The sequence below is a fragment of the Podarcis cretensis genome, assembly GCF_951804945.1.
Source record: "Podarcis cretensis genome assembly, chromosome: 17".
In the NCBI taxonomy this organism is placed as follows: domain Eukaryota; kingdom Metazoa; phylum Chordata; class Lepidosauria; order Squamata; family Lacertidae; genus Podarcis; species Podarcis cretensis.
This window is the reverse complement of record NC_137187.1, coordinates 11678710-11695144: the sequence shown is the minus strand read 5'-3', so window position 1 is coordinate 11695144 and position 16435 is coordinate 11678710. Positions and strand designations below refer to the sequence as shown.

The 16435-nt window shown below is 43.4% G+C and overlaps 1 long non-coding RNA gene across 3 annotated transcripts in view; it reads right to left on the bottom strand.

Annotated features, from left to right (window-relative positions):
- LOC307206559 overlaps positions 1-14280 on the bottom strand; it is a 44079-nt gene extending 29799 nt beyond the window's left edge. The window contains exons 1-2 of one of the 3 annotated variants that reach the window (XR_013834340.1): positions 14153-14280; positions 1827-1973 (exon numbers count right to left, since the gene is read on the bottom strand). This is a non-coding gene — a long non-coding RNA (uncharacterized lncRNA). Of the gene's footprint in view, positions 1-1826; positions 1974-3063; positions 3080-14152 lie in introns of those variants that run through there. The other 2 variants (XR_013834341.1, XR_013834342.1) reach the window with 2 other exon arrangements.
- Positions 14281-16435: the final 2155 nt, after the last annotated feature.

Below are 16435 nucleotides of genomic sequence, written 5' to 3'. Positions count from 1 at the left end.
CGCTAAATCGCGCTTTGCGCATGCACAGACATGCCACTGTAGGTTGCGAACGTGCATCCCACACAGATCCCGTTAGCAACCCAAGCATCCACTGTAATTGTTGAACTTGTCTTACATTTTGGAAATGTACATCCAGGTTTTTTCCCCTTTAATTTTTTGGGGGTCCCTCAAGAGAGTGGGGCCCTAAACTATAGCTTGTTTGGCTTATATGTAAATCCAGCACTGGTTGTATTAACAGTCACACATTATGCCAAGTTGCAAAGTGCCCTTGGGAGGGGGGAGTGATTTATTCCATGTTCCTTTACCCTGACCCTCCCACAAAGCTACTTCCACCCAGATCCAGCACTGTCTAGCAGGGATCAAAATGGATGGTGGAAGAATTTGAGGGGGAAGGCAGACAGCAGGGATAGGATTAAGTAACCACTTTCCTTCTTCTGCACATGCATGCACTCCTGAGAGCACTTTGAAGCAGAGATGGGCAATGTCGCGATTAGGTCATTTTAGACTTTGAACCTAATGGTGAGGAGGGGCTGGCGGGTGAGCACTTTGCGGCCGATATTTGTTTATTTATTTACCTAGCAAAATTGATATGTTTACTTTAGTCATCGGACGACCTCTAAGCAGCGTACAAAGGACACTGCTTAAAACAGTCATTTAAAAGAAAACCCTTATAAAAAACAAAAATTTAAAAACAAGTTAGCATGAAATTTAAAATATGAATATGGCCAGCAATGTCAAACAATTATAAATAAAAATATAAACAGGAATCAGCAATTTTAAACAATTAAAAATAAAATTACTTGCTAAGATTGCATGCCTGGGCAGGCTTGCTGAAGCAAAAATGGAAAAGGGGGGGTGGGAGGTGTTAGCAGGCACCAAAAACAATACAGTGAAGACCTTTCTGGGAAATGATATATAATGAGCTAAAGAAAATGTTTAAAATTCATTTGCTAAAAAAAAACAACAGAAGTCTTTTTACTAGGTATTCTGGGTGAAGAGTTTCCAAGAGAAGATAAAAGACTTCTTATGTATGCAACAATGGCAGTGAGAATGCTTCTAGCCCAGAGATGGAAGGAAGAAGAAATACCTACAAAAGAAGAATGCCAAATGAAATTGATGGAACATGCGGAAATGGTGAAAGTGACGGGGAAGATCCAAAACCAGGAAGATCAAGTATTTTCTAAAGACTGGAGTAAATTTGTAATTTACTTAAAAGACCACTGTAAACAGTTAAAAATATTTGGCAGGGATGTAAAGACACTTGTAATGTGGAATTGTTTTAATAGTAATTATGGTTATATAATAGATAGATAAAGGTAAAAGATGCAGTAAATTTAATCTTAAAGATGGAACCCATGGAGGGCCGGAAGGTGGTCTCTGCATTTTAATGTTTGAAATCACTGTGTTTTATAGGTATTAAAACTTTTCAAAAATTAATTAAAACAATTAATTAAAATAATTAATAAAAAAACCAATACAGTGAACACATTTTAACTGCCGATATCAAAACTTCACCGACTTTTTGGCTTCTTAGAATACCTGAGCAACAGCAGGTATGTATGAAACAGCTAGTAGACTATACAGATGACACTCAGGCAGGGCTGCTAACCCAAACCTGCGTGGCAGGGCTGGGTCTGTAGGAAAGAGTAACCTTCACAGTACTGCCATAAAACGGAAAGCCAGTATTTGCAAAGTCCAACACACCCTGCTTACTGCAATTTGCCATAAAACGGGATGTTTCCCCACCTCTCCTTCAGCATGTCTGACCCACAAAAACCACAACACAGATGGAACAGAACGCTAGGCTCTGCCAGTTTCACACTCACCTTCAAGCAGACTCAAGAAGGGTGTCAAACACAGACTCAGAGGGGTGTCAGAGGTCCAGCAGTGGGAGATGCGGCTGAACAGCTGCGCTCCTTCAGACTGCAGGTGGAAAACTGCATGTTGTTGGAAAACTCTCTGCATGTCAAAAGCTAGCAGAGGACGAGAGAAAGACAAACCTATTTCCAGTGCAACTATAGGAATGAGCAGTACTGAACGTTTAAAGTAAAGGTAAAGGGACCCCTGACAATTAGGTCCAGTCGTGGGCGACTCTGGGGTTGCGGCGCTCATCTCGCTTTATTGGCCAAGGGAGCCAGCGTACAGCTTCCAGGTCATGTGGCCAGCATGACTAAGCCGCTTCTGGCGAACCAGAGCAGAGCACGGAAACGCCGTTTACCTTCCCGCCAGAGCAGTACCTATTTATCTACTTGCACTTTGACGTGCTTTCGAACTGCTAGGTTGGCAGGAGCAGGGACCAAGCAACGGGAGCTCACCCCATCGCGGGGATTCGAACTGTTGACCTTCTGATCAGCAAGTCCTAGGCTCTGTGGTTTGTGGTTTAACCCACAGCGCCCTTATTGAACCTTTGCCTCAGTTGTGATTACTGTATGTTATTATTTGGCTTTTGAGAAGTGCACAGGTGACAAGCACTACCTGTTAAGCGTTAAGTCATAACTGAGGCCTGATGTGTGAATGCAGCAAAACCTGGCAGTAGAAATACTGAGGTGGTAGAATGGACTGTGCCAATTTGGACTAGGGTGCTTTTCATTTTAGAATAAATTCATGTTTAGAGTTCTCTGCAAGATTTGTTGTTGTTGTTTTTTAAAAGCCTAGCATGTAAGGGAAAGGGGTTCCAGCAAAGCCCACACCCTGCTATTCTAGCTTTTTACATGTAGTGAGTTTTTATGCAAAAAGCAAACACTACCAAACCGTTCTGTTGTGTACATAAACCAGGCCTGTGTTCCACGCAATTGCTTTCAATGAGATATAGATCATGATGCGTCTTTGCTGCGTTTGTACTTTTATGTCTTTTCCTCTCTTTCTTTGCAACTAAATGCCTCGTTCCACTTAGTCCTTTGGCTCAACTTTAAGCACTGCAACAGTTGGCTGTGTTTAAAAATGTACCAGTCTTCCTATTCATAAAATCAGGGCTTAATCAGTTGTTTCTCAGGGCTTAATTTCTCTTAAGATTCATGTTTGATCTCTAGAAAATCTTTACCCAATCCTAGACAACACGCTTACCTGAGAGAAGCTTTTAGGCAAGACCTTCCAAAGTACGTACTACTTGTCACAGTCTACCGGTCACTGTCTCCTTCAGCGTTAATTAACCCTTCTCCACTTCAGAGGTGGCATTTTCAGCCCTCCACAACTCATTTCTGGTTGTTTTTCAGCTGCTTCCTGTGGTTTCACAGGACTATTTCTCCTGTGAACACAGCAGAACCAAATTGCATCCAATCATTACTGATTTGCTCAACCTGAACTGCCTCAAGTCATTCAACCTGAGCAATCACTCCTGTGATAACACTTTTAATGGAATCTGTAATTATGACATAAAAACACAGCATTTCTCGTTTCATAAGCTCACTTAAAAAGGTAAAGGTACCCCTGCCCTTACGGCCCAGTCTTGACAGACTCTGGGGTTGTGCGCCCATCTCACTTAAGAGGCCAGGGGCCAGCGCTGTCCAGAGACACTTCCGGGTCACGTGGCCAGCGTGACATCGCTGCTCTGGCGAGCCAGAGCCGCACACAGAAACGCCGTTTACCTTCCCGCTGGTAAGCGGTCCGTATTTATCTACTTGCACCCGGAGGTGCTTTCGAACTGCTAGGTTGGCAGGCGCTGGGACCGAGCAGCGGGAGCGCACCCCGCCGCAGGGATTCGAACCGCCGACCTTTCGATCGGCTTAATAGTGTGTGTATTAAAACTTCATTGATCCAGATCACCCATATCGGAATCTTTTTTTATAAGCTATGAGTGTTTTGTGTCTTCATTTACATGGATTTTTATATGCCTTATTTTCCCTTTCTGTTTCTGAGAGCATGCCTTGGGCTCAAGTGTGCCTCTGACCTGTCCTTCTTAACACATTATTATAATTAAATTATTAAATTCTGTGCTTACCATGTTTTATTTGTAAACACAGTCTTTCTAACACACAACAGATACACTCAGTCCATGGATGGGATCACCATTAACAAGCCCCCTCAAAGATCCACAGAGGCCTGGGGGTCACTTCCAACTTTTGGGGCTCCTGGCCATGATAAATATTTAAAAATGACAACACATAAAACCCAAAATAAGGCACCATAAAGGGGGTGGGGCATAAGGTAGCTGTCACTAGTTGTGGTTTGTTTATAGCAGGTGTGGAGAACCTTTGGCTCGCCAAATGTTGATGAACTACAGTACCCATCAGCCTTAGTGGACAAGCTCAATGGTCAGGAATGATGGAAGTTGTAGTTCAGCTACACATAGAGGGTCAAAGGATCCTCACACCTGGTTTATATAATCAGCGGATCTGAAAGGACACAGTCATCATAGTCTGCTGTTGTGCCATCAGAATTGATATATTTTTATATCAATTTAGACCTGAAGGAGCGTCTCCACCCCCATCGTTCAGCCCAGACACTGAGGTCCGCTTCCGAGGGCCTTCTGCTGGTTCCCTCACTGTGAGAAGTGAAGTTACAGGGAACCAGGCAAAGGGCCTTCTCAGTAGTAGTGCCCTCCTTGTGGAACGCCCACCCATCAGATGCCAAAGTAATAAACAACTATCTGACTTTTAGAAGACATCTGAAGTTTTTAACGTTAGATGTTTTATCGTGTTTTTAATATTCTGTTGGGAGTTGCCCAGAGTGGCTGGGGAAACCTAGCCAGATGGGCAGGGTATAAATAATTTTATTATTATTATTACTTACTTACTTACTTACAACATTCTTTATGGCAAAACCTACATCATTTACCAAAAATCTGTGCCTGTCATCACACATCTTATTTGCAACTCTAAGCTAAGAGTGTATGTCACATTTTGATCCACTGACCATAAGAATAAGTTATTAAATGCAAACCCATTAACAGGTGTCTAAATTTGAGGCCCACTTTGAACATAATGTGCAGGCCACATCCCCACCACCAGGGGAGCCCTGTAATTGGCCCTGAGCACAAAGCTCTCTGCAGAAGAGATGCTCAAGTGTTGAATAATTTCTGAGTGAGAAGCAAGGGCTCAAAGCCCACGCCGAATTTTGTTCACATTCGGCATTGATGCTTGTAGCAAGGGGGGCTGGTAGATGTGCTAATGCACAGATGTCAAGGAGCAAAGGGAGCTGGCACATGTGGTGTTTGGGAGGGGCCATGTAGCACAGCTCCATTCCCTGCTGATTCAACAATTCAAGCATTGCTTCTCAAGAAGGCTGCAATGTCAGGGAAATCCTAGCTACAGATCGTGACGACATCTATTCATCTAAGTGGTGAAGAGGATTCTACAACTCTTCTACATACCCAGTTAGAAACCTTGGCATACCCTCCAACATTTATCCAATGAAAATAGAGATGCCCTGTTTTGTTTTGTTGTTTATTATTATTATTATTATTATTATTATTATTATTATTATTATTCTCGATAGTGGCACCCGCCCTGTGGAACGCCCTCCCACCAGATGTCAAAGAGAACAACAACTACCAGACTTTTAGAAGACATCTGAAGGCAGCCCTGTTTAGGGAAGCTTTTAATGTTTGATGCATTACTGTATTTTAATATTTTGTTGGAAGCCACCCAGAGTGGCTGGGGAAGCCCAGCCAGATGGGCGGGGTAATCCCCCGCCCATCTGACTGGGTTGCCCAAGCCACTCTGTACGGCTTTCAACATATATAAAAACATAATAAAACATTTTTAAAAAATATTCCTCTACAGGGCTGCCTTCAGATGTCTTCTAAAGGTTGCATAGTTACTTACCACCTTGGCTCGAGGGTTGCATAACTCCATACCCTCCAACATTTCTCCTGATGAAAATAGGGACGACCTAAGAAAAAGGGACGCGGGTGGCGCTGTGGGTAAAACCTCAGCGCCTAGGGCTTGCCAATCGCATGGTCGGCGGTTCGAATGCCCGCGGCGGGGTGAGCTCCTGTCTTTCGGTCCCAGCTCCTGCCCACCTAGCAGTTCGAAAGCACCTCTAAGTGCAAGTAGATAAATAGGTACCGCTTTATAGCAGGAAGGTAAACGGCGTTTCCGTGTGCTGCGCTGGTGCTGGCTCGCCAGAGCAGCTTCGTCACGCTGGGCACGTGACCCGGAAGTGTCTCCGGACAGCGCTGGCCCCCAGCCTCTTAAGTGAGATAGGCGCACAACCCTAGAGTTGGACACGACTGGCCCGTACGGGCAGGGGTACCTTTACCTTTAAGAAAAAGCAGGACATTCCAGAATCAAATCAGAAACCGGAACGACTTCTGTAAATCTGGAACTGTTCCTGGAAAATAGGGACACTTTGAGGGTCTGCAATGGGAGGAGTTTTACAGCTAACAAGGTGCTTATGTAATAATGAATTCTTGAAGTTTCTTCTGATTCAGTTTTGGGACAGATGTGCAGTAAAATTATTCCGAGCAACTGGAGGGCGAAACAGATGATCTACCTGGCACGTGACTGCATGAGCACTACAATAAGTGACCTTCCGGGTGGATAGAACTGGACGTTCCAGAGTGAGAGAGCTCCACTCCATCATAACTGGCCTCCTGGTAAGGGATTTTTGTACACAGCCGCCCAAGACAGCAGCAGAATGGCATGCGTGCTGAGAGAAATATGCAGTGCTCAGCACCTACAAAGCTTCACATCTACAGCAAAAAGAGCTGCATGGCTCTCCGAGATTGAAGCTAGCTGCGGCAAAAAAAAAAGGATGGACAGTCCTCCTGCCAACTGCTAAAAGCTTTTCTCCAGCAGTAACAGACTGCCAAGCACTATCCTTCTGGGATATGGCTAAGTCATGTCAGGGTCAACTGCTCTGACAAATTACTGGAATTCTGTCAAGGTACGGAAACTCAGTACTTCCCCCTCCTCCCCTCAGCCCACTTGCGCTACAAGAATCCCCCAGGCTAAACAGTGGCTGCTCTGCTGAATGAATGAATGAATGAATGAATGAATGAATGAACTAATCTAGGAGTTAACATGCCTGTTGTCTTTGTCCATGGAGTTTTCTTGGCAGGGATACTGGAGTGGCTTGCCGGTTCCTCCTCCAGGTGGATCACGTTTGGTCAAAACTCTCCACTATGACCTGTTCATCTTGGGTGCCCTGCTCGGCATAGTTCATAGCTACTGGAAGGACAGATTGTGAAGCTGAGGCTCCAGTACTTTGGCCACCTCATGAGAAGAGAAGACTCCCTGGAGAAGACCCTGATGTTGGGAAAGATGGAGGGCACAAGGAGAAGGGGGAGACAGAGGACGAGATGGTTGGATAGTGTTTTCGAGGTTACCAGCATGAGTCTGACCAAGCTGCGGGGGGCAGTGGAGGACAGGAGTGCCTGGCGTCCTCTGGGGTCACGAAGAGTCGGACACGACTAAACGACTAAATAACAACAACAACAGGAGTTAACATCAGGAGTATGAATGTGTGTGCTGCCGTCAATGGTACTGGATTACAACTACATCCAATAAAGAGGTGGCCTGCAGTGCAATCTGGGTTTGTTTGTGTAGAAGGAAAACCTAGGGAGTTCCGTGGCCCTAAACTCCCCCTAGTAAGTAAGGGCACATTCTTAAGACCTTAGCTTTCACAGCGGTTTTTCAAGCACACAATATCTATATTTTTTCCAATAGCACAAACCTATACGTGTCTACCCAGGAGTAAAACCCATTGAGTTCAGTGGGGTTTTATTCCTAGGTAAATAGTAAAATCATAATATTAAAATAAAATAAAATAAAAATAAAATAAAAACATAATAAAAATCATAATAACAGACAGCATAATAATGGAATAATCATAATAACAGTCCCCGTCCCCCCAACAAGCTTTAACAGGCCATAGATTATTTAATGGCTAAAGACCTGTATCCCATATAAATAAACAATAGTAAAAATGCCCTGGACCCTTTTAGAGTCTAGGTCAGGCATAGGCAAACTCGGTCCTCTGGATGTTTTGGGACTACAACTCCCATCATCCCTAGCTAACAGGGCCAGTGGTCAGGGATGATGGGAGTTGTAGTCCCAAAACATCCAGAGGGCCGAGTTTGCCTATGCCTGGTCTAGGTGAAGGCTCTTATGACTGAACCCTCGTGCCATACAAGATGAAGTTCTGAATTAGAGATGGAATTTCCCCCATATACACACTTTCATATGAGGATGCATTCAGTCATGCAATTCCCCGCCAACCAGTGTAGATCCGGTCTTGTCAGGTTTCAGGAGGAGGTAGAAATATCACTTTGGAAGGTACATGGTCATAGCTCGTAATGCACAGGTTAATAATGGCTGGTACAGAATTTCAGCACAGCAAGGAGAAAAACAAATTGGTACTACTCTACACTTCCCCATGGTAAAGACGTGGTGGTTGCTTTCACACCCCTTGCCAGACCATCAGTGACTTCTTAAACTACATTCAGATATGTAGTATAACCAGAATCTATTGTTTCTTTCTCTCAATTTTCCTGAAGCTTCTAACATCACATAGGCCCATGTAAAGAATCGCTTCCTGAAACAATTCTCACATCGCCAGTGAATTAGAGCCTTGAAATTTAACACTTTATTGCTCTTTCATAATTTTAAGTACTGAGGAGAAGGGGAGGGAATTCTGCACTGAAGACCATGACCTGCCCACCAAACATTATTCAAAGATCAATGTGATTTTTTTATCGGACTGCCATTGCAACTGCTTGAATGGCCTTACATGTTCATTACAGAAGGAACAATTCTTCAAAAATTATACGTATTGGTTTCTTCTATTGACTGGTCGTCTGGATAGCATTTCTTCAGTTTGGAAGCATAAAGGTCACCTAGAATTACAGATATATTTTAGACGAGGAAAGTACCTGTAAAAATATTTATCCGAAAGCCAATTGTAATCAACCCCAGTGACTTGTTTGCGCTAATCCAGATTTTTCATTTGTGTGCTAGTGAAAGCCCTCTGTGCACACAATACAGAAGAGGGAATGTGTATGCAATGACAATTCTCTATATAACCTGCACAACTGAGCCAAAAAAACTATAGCTCTGCAAAGAAGGCTAGGGAGGGGCATAGGGTCCACCTCTCCTTTCCTGAATATGGGGAAGGGCACACAGCTAGCAATGTCAGAGGATTCCCAAGGAAATGGGAGCAGAAATTGCCAAGGTTTGCTTCTTTACCAAACGCTCGGAGAGGAAATCAATCCAGTGAATACAATCAATATTCACTGTTGCTGTTGTTTTCAATCCATAAATAATATGGATTGAATTTGCACTGCATTTCCTTTGCAGTTAAATGAATGGTGTGGAATAACATGAGAACCATGTAAGTAATTATGTAGAATTGTGCCACACCAGGCAGCAAGTCAAGTAACATAGCTTTTGTCAGAAGCCAAGCTGCAGTGGAATGGAAACAGCGCTGCATGCAACAGCTATTACACAGAACAGAAATCAGTACCTTTTACGCCTACATTAAATGAACTCCCCGTCCTAAGTAGCCCAGTCTTTTTTTCAATTTTGGTCACAGTGGCCACCGTTTCCCTGTCTTTCCTGTTGGGATTGCATGTTGGGAAACATGCATGCCATTGCATGTTTCATTAAGGGTCAAAGATATTTTGGAGTTTGTAACTAGAATGAAGATTCCCAGCAAAGATCAGAAGATGGTTTTCTGATACATTCAAGATTAAACTGCAAAAAGCAGCACAATGTAAGAACATTTATTCTGGTTATTTTTTATACTACCCAATAACCAGAAACATAGCTACCTATGAAGAATGGTCATACATGATCTGTGAAAGAATGAGAAGTGTTGCGTTCTGTTTAGAGGCTGTTATCCTAATTGCTCTTATGATTAACTGCTAAACTGTTTTGATTTTTTCCCCCTTAGAAACATATTACTTAGAAAAATCTTAAATTAAATCAGAAGGTTGGCAGTTTGAATCCCTGCGACGGGGTGAGCTCCCTTTGCTCGGTCCCTGCTCCTGCCAACCTAGCAGTTCGAAAGCACGTCAAAGTGCAAGTAGATAAATAGGTGCTGCTCCCGCAGGAAGGTAAACAGCGTTTCCGTGCGCTGTTCTGGTTCGCCAGAAGCGGCTTAGTCATGCTGGCCACATGACCCGGAAGCTGTACGCCGGCTCCCTCGGCCAATAAAGCGAGATGAGCACCGCAACCCCAGAGTCGGCCACGACTGGACCTAATGGTCAGGGGTCCCTTTACCTTTACATGGCTGAAAGCTGGGATTAGTGTGCATGTGTCTGCTTTCAAACAGTTTTGGGGATTGGGATTTATGAGTCTATTGGGGGTCTTGCTCAAAGCTCTGCGCATAGCCCTAAAAATATCGACATGTCAACCCCCTAATTGTAGGTTTATAAATGTGGCCTCTACCACAAGGCAATATAAATCTATAGAACAATTTCATTTATATGAATTAACTGGGCTGACATCCAAAACATTACGAAAAGTGGAATTATTGGGAAATGAGACATTGCTTCTCTATAGTACAATCCAGCAAGGCTAAGCAGTTTTAGGTCCCATTTAATTTAGAGTTAAGCAGGTGCATGGCTAAGAAATCCTATGCTAATATTGTAGTACAAGGAAGAGACGCTGGCACTAAATGGATGCAACGGCTGCCATGTTTTATACTCGCCTAAGAAGGGAAACCCATGGCTAGGAAATTCTCAGAGTGACAGGGAAAACAGCATGCTCACTGTCTCCTCCACAATCAGCAATGTCCAAGCATGGGCAATAAGAGAGCCAATCTGGCAGTCTAAGCCTCTCAAACCCCCAAACCTCCAACACAGAAAGAAACCAGACTACCAGGTGGCTGCCACAGGTACAACCAGGTAGGACTGGGAGAGACTCCTGCCTTGAAATTCTGGAGAGCCCCTACCAGCCAGTTTGGACAATGCTGAACAAGATGGTCCAATGGTCTCATTTGGAATAAGGAAGCTTCCTACAAGGTGAGACCAGAAAGTCTGGTGAATGGTCACAAAAATCGGACGGCGAGAAATATTTGAACATACACACCTTACAGGCCTTCAAAGTAGGCCCCCTCTGATACAATGCACCGTTGACAAGGTTCATAGAAATGTTGGAAACTTCTGGAGAAGTCCTCTTTTCGTACTACTTTCAGTTACTTTGTCACAGCAGCCTGGACGTGTGAAATGTTGGGAAATCTGTGCCCTTCCAGTGCAGATTTCAGTTTTGGAAAAAGAAAGAAATCTGCTGGGGCCAGATCAGGAGAATATGGAGGGTGGGACACAACTCAGTAACCTCAGTAATGATTTCACACAGAATATGCAATTCCTCCGCCATCATTCGGACGGACAAACGCTGATCCCACATCAATAACTCACGAACTTTGTCAACATTTGTCACTGTTCTGCTCGTTGGTGGTCTACCAGAGCAAGGGTCATCTTCAATGGTTTGCCGCCCTTCACAGAAACACTTAAACTACTCATACACTGTCTTTCGAGTTACCGCTTCATCTCCGTACAGAACTGTGAGCCTTTCATGGGTTTCCGATGCTGATTGTATGTTCGAATATTTCTCGCTGTCCGATTTCTGTGACCATTCACCGAACTTTCCAGTCACACCTTCTATATTCCTAGCTCTCTGGAGAGTTCTATGATCCCCTTGTAGCTGTCTTTCCTCTAGTGGAGGAAATGCATCCAGCTGCACGGCACCAACAACCAGTGCCGGATTTACATATAAGCTAAACAAGCTATAGCTTAGGGTCCCCACTCTCTTGGGGGCCCCAGAAAAAATTAAAGGGGGAAAAACTGGATGTACATTTCCAAAATGTAAGATAAAAAGCAAATAAAATAAAACCTACATATAGCAACAGTGTTTTGTGTTGTGTAGGCTCCTATGATGTAAGTAATGGACCCCACCTGCTAGCCCACTCCCTAAAATATCATTGTTTTGCTCATTTCTATATATAGGGTGCCTACATTCTGCATGGACTGGGTGCATGGCAACTTGTGCAAATGGTTTTAGATACCATTTCGCTGAAGCCATGGAGTCTGCATTCGCTCCATAAGATGCACACACATTTCCCCTTACTTTTTAGGAGGGGGAAAGTGCGTCTTATAGAGCGAAAAATACGGTATTTTGTTATGTGCAAATGGCTTAGATACCTATTAGGTCCATAAATTACCATATAGCATATATTCAACCCAAAAAAAACAGCGACAATTTGTTGTTGACAAAGGACAGCTGGACATATAAAGGGCCCCATTACCTTCAGTAGCTTAGGGCCTCATCAAACCTAAATCCGGCCCTGCCAACAACCAAAGAGACCTTATGTGATGTGCCCAAACTAAACCCCGGACCTAAAGCACAACCACTGGCCCAGAATCAACACTTCAAAAACGCACAAGGGATATTTGCTCCATTCACTTCATCTGAAGTTTTCAGAGAACTTAATAGCACATTTTGCCATGTCATTAATTCTGGATTCCACAATGTCTTGTTTGCCTGTCTGTTTACCGTTACTAGGTATTGGGCTGTTGAAGTCAGTCCCTTTTGCATGGACCCCTTCCCATTTGCTGCTCCATCCATCAACTATTCCCTCGACTGCTTCTTTAATTTCAGGCAAATAATTATTTTATCATTTTGTGATGATTTGTGCCATCTGCTAGCCCAGACACTTCAGTAATCCAATCTTGGTGACATTGTTTCTTAGTATTTGTGCCTGCTTTGCTTTTTTGCTTGTGTGTGTGTGTAGGGGGTTTAACTATAAATTCAGAGACCAACTCCACCTTCAGCCATACCAGTGTTTTCGAAACAATTATCTGGCATGCATTTTCAACACCTCTATCCAAGAAAAAGAGGGCTGCATTTTTATGTGTCGGTAATTTACACTCTGTGAACAACAGATGTCCTAAATTTAGCAGCGAGGGAAGTGTTTCTGAAACTATCAATACCTGAGGCAGAGGGTTCCCCCTCTTCACTGCCTCGCAGGATATATTCAGGAGACGAAAAGGCTCAGGACAAACCCCTACGCAAATCAGAGTCCCTAGGACAGTTGAATGGCACCTCCTTCTGGCAAATCCTGCAGCCAAGCTGGTGCCAAACGTATTGCTCTGCTTTCCTTTGGACCACATCAGCAAAGCCAAACGAGGGGTCTTGTTTTCTGGGCAGCCCATCATCTCCATATTCACTGCCCTGGCTTGCGCCCCGGGGAGGTCACTGCTAATACAGCAGTTTTACTGCACCCCTGGAAGTGCACTCCATTCTCTCTTGAGACAGACGGATGCCAACAACATGGCTGGATCATGCCCACACTTTGATTCCAGCCAAGGTTAATACATTTTGATGCTTAGCAGAAGCCTGAGTTTATTCAATGCTCAGTTTTCCCGCTGATAGAAAGTATATAGCAGTACATAATACAACACTGTGACATGTGTCCGGGGATGACAGTTTATGGCACTTTGTGGAATAAACTGTAAAAATCTTGGGAAGCCATCAGTTGCGTTTTGCTGGACAATTTATGCCGGGATGCTGGGAAAATGAAAGCAGCATTGTTAAATAGTAACTGGCCCCCATCACCTCCCATGAGAAATAGCAGTTGTTGCGGGGGGGGGGGGATGGGGAGGAAACAATCCAACACATTTCACCACAGCACTCCTTATTCTCCTATTTCAACGAAGGTGCCAAAAGTTACAGCCCAATGTATTTTATTTTTTTTTACCCGTGAATGTGAATGGGCCCAAATAACTGAAGAAACCATGGAGACAAGGCATGCTCAAGATGTGGGGCAATCCATAAGAACTGCCAGTTTTATCCCCATCAATGCTGCTATGCCTTTTTAGCAGCTGGGTGACAAACCGATATTTGGGCTTTTCTCCTCACAAAGGCCCTGTGAAGTAAGTTAGGCTGAGGGACAATCATTGCACCAAGACCACCCAGTGAATTTGACTGACCTAAAAGAGATGGGGGGGAGAGAGATAAGATACAGGGAAAGAGGAATGGATAAATGTGTCAATTTCAGTTTCTTACTTTTCCAGTCTTAAATTGATCCTGAAACAATTAGTGACTTTTTTTTTAAGGCTCATTAAATGTTGTCAGCATTTTAGTGTGAATTTCTCCCAAGGTATTTTTGCCATGGAGTTTCGACTAATATACTGTACAAGTAGGTCCTGCAATCTGCCCACTCATTAACCTGCAAATTCACTTATGCAAACATAAAAAATTATGCCCCTAACCTCACTATACGCTCTGAAGATTCAAACAATATCCAGACAGCTGCAGCTTTCTCACTTCTTTCCTTGTTGTGCTTTGCTGGTCAGCAGCAGCTATTTTGGGGCAGAAAACTTGGAAAGAGAGAGCAGGGAGAGAGATTGGACAAATCAGAGAACAGGAGAGAACAGACAAATCATTTTTTTCCCTTTGTCTCTCTTTTGCTCTTTGGCCACAGCAATTTTAGGAAGAAACCATTTCAGGAGCGGGGGGAGATCACTGATTCTCATTGGAATCAATTGAAATCTTGGGCTCGTTAGGCAAATGGGACCCATGTGTATACATTTTTGCAACTACCTTCCCCTAAAATAATACATTTTTGTAAGTTATTTTCAGTAATATATAACATTTTGTGCACTCTTTACCATAGTATGTGCGTTTTCGTCCGCATTACTTAGCTGGAGAACTGCATTGCAAATTTTAGAGTATTTCAAAGGATGGTTCTCATATTGTTTTGGAAAGTGAAAATTTGGTAGGTTTGCCTTTAAATCTGAACTGAGTTGAACTTCTGCCCCTTCCCCAGTGCCGGATTTATGTATAAGCTAAACAAGCTATAGCTTAGGGCCCCACTCTCTTGGGGGCCCAAAAAAAATTTAAAGGAAAAAAACCCTGGGTGTACATTTCCAAAATATGATAAAAAACACTATTAATATACTTCTTAATTGTATTTCAGTTCAACAATTACTTTGACAAAATACATATTTTTGTTATGTGCAAATGGCTTTAGATACTTATTAGGTCCATAAATTACCATATAGCATATATTCAACACAAAAACCAGCAACAATTTGTTGTTGACAAAGGACAGCTGGACATATAAAGGGCCCCGTTATCTCCAGTAGCTTAGGGCTTCATCAAACCTAAATCCGGCTCTGCCCCTCCTTATGGGGTAATAAGCAGTGGGAAAGGAAAGTTTCAACTCTTTTTTAAAAAAATAAGCGATTGGGACAAACAACGTATCTCATCTGCTGTCATCACATGCAACATTGATCCTGATATAGCAAGAAGAAACCCCTGTTTTGAATTCTTAATACTGTAACGTTTTCTGTTGCCGTTCCGATTGACAGATTTACTCATCCACGGCTTACAGCTGCAGCCTTTGACACAGAAACCCTGGACACGTATTTGTCAGTGTTAATAAGTATACATGCTATGTAGATCTTTCAGTACACATAAAGTCCAAGTAAACAAATTGCAGTTCCATCTGGTCATCTCCAAGGCAGGTTGCCATTAGCAAAGTGACTAGCAGTCCTCAGAAAAGCTTTCGATGGTATGAGTCATACTTTCCCCCAATCAGTGCAGTCTACGATGTAGGTGATTGTGTAAGAAAATGTCTGGAATGCAATTCACCTAAGTTTAGAATTGTGTTGCAGGGCATGACTAGGTAAAAATAACAACCTTTGCTCTAGGATGGAGGTGGGAGAGAGAACATTCATTCACACTCACACCCTCTCTCTCTCTCTCTCTCTCTTACACACACACACACACACGCTATACCTGCTTTAGTTCTGAACTGTTGAAAGCTGTCTTTAATATTATCAATAGAGAGATTTTACTTTCTTGGGCTCCATGATCACTGCAGATGGTGACAGCAGCCATGAAATTAAAAGATGCCTGCTTCTTGGGAGAAAAGCAATGACAAACCTAGACAGCATCTTAAAAAGCAGAGACATCACCTTGCCAACAAAGGTCTGTACAGTAAAAGCTATGGTTTTCCCAGTAGTGATGTATGGAAGCGAGAGCTGGACCATAAAGAAGGCTGATCGCCGAGGAATTGATGCTTTTGGATTATGGTGCTGGAGGAGACTCTTGAGAACCCTATCCATTCTTAAGGAAATCAGCCCTGAGTGCTCACTGGAAGGACAGATCGTGAAGCTGAGGCTCCAATACTTTGGCCACCTCATGAGAAGAGAAGACTCCCTGGAAAAGACCCTGATGTTGGGAAAGATGGAGGGCACAAGGAGAAGGGGGCGACAGAGGACGAGATGGTTGGATAGTGTTCTCGAAGCTACGAACATGAGTTTGACCAAACTGCAGGAGGCAGTGGAAGACAGGAGTGCCTGTTGTGCTCTGGTCCATGGAGTCACGAAGAGTCGGACACGACTAAACGACTAAACCACAACATTTTTAAAAAAGTTCTTATAACTATATTTCCAGTCGTCTTTATGCCTGTAAGAGGCCCTTAACGGCTGAAATTCCCTGGCATTTTGGAGCTTGAACGAGCACATAGCTGTCAACGTTTCCCTTTT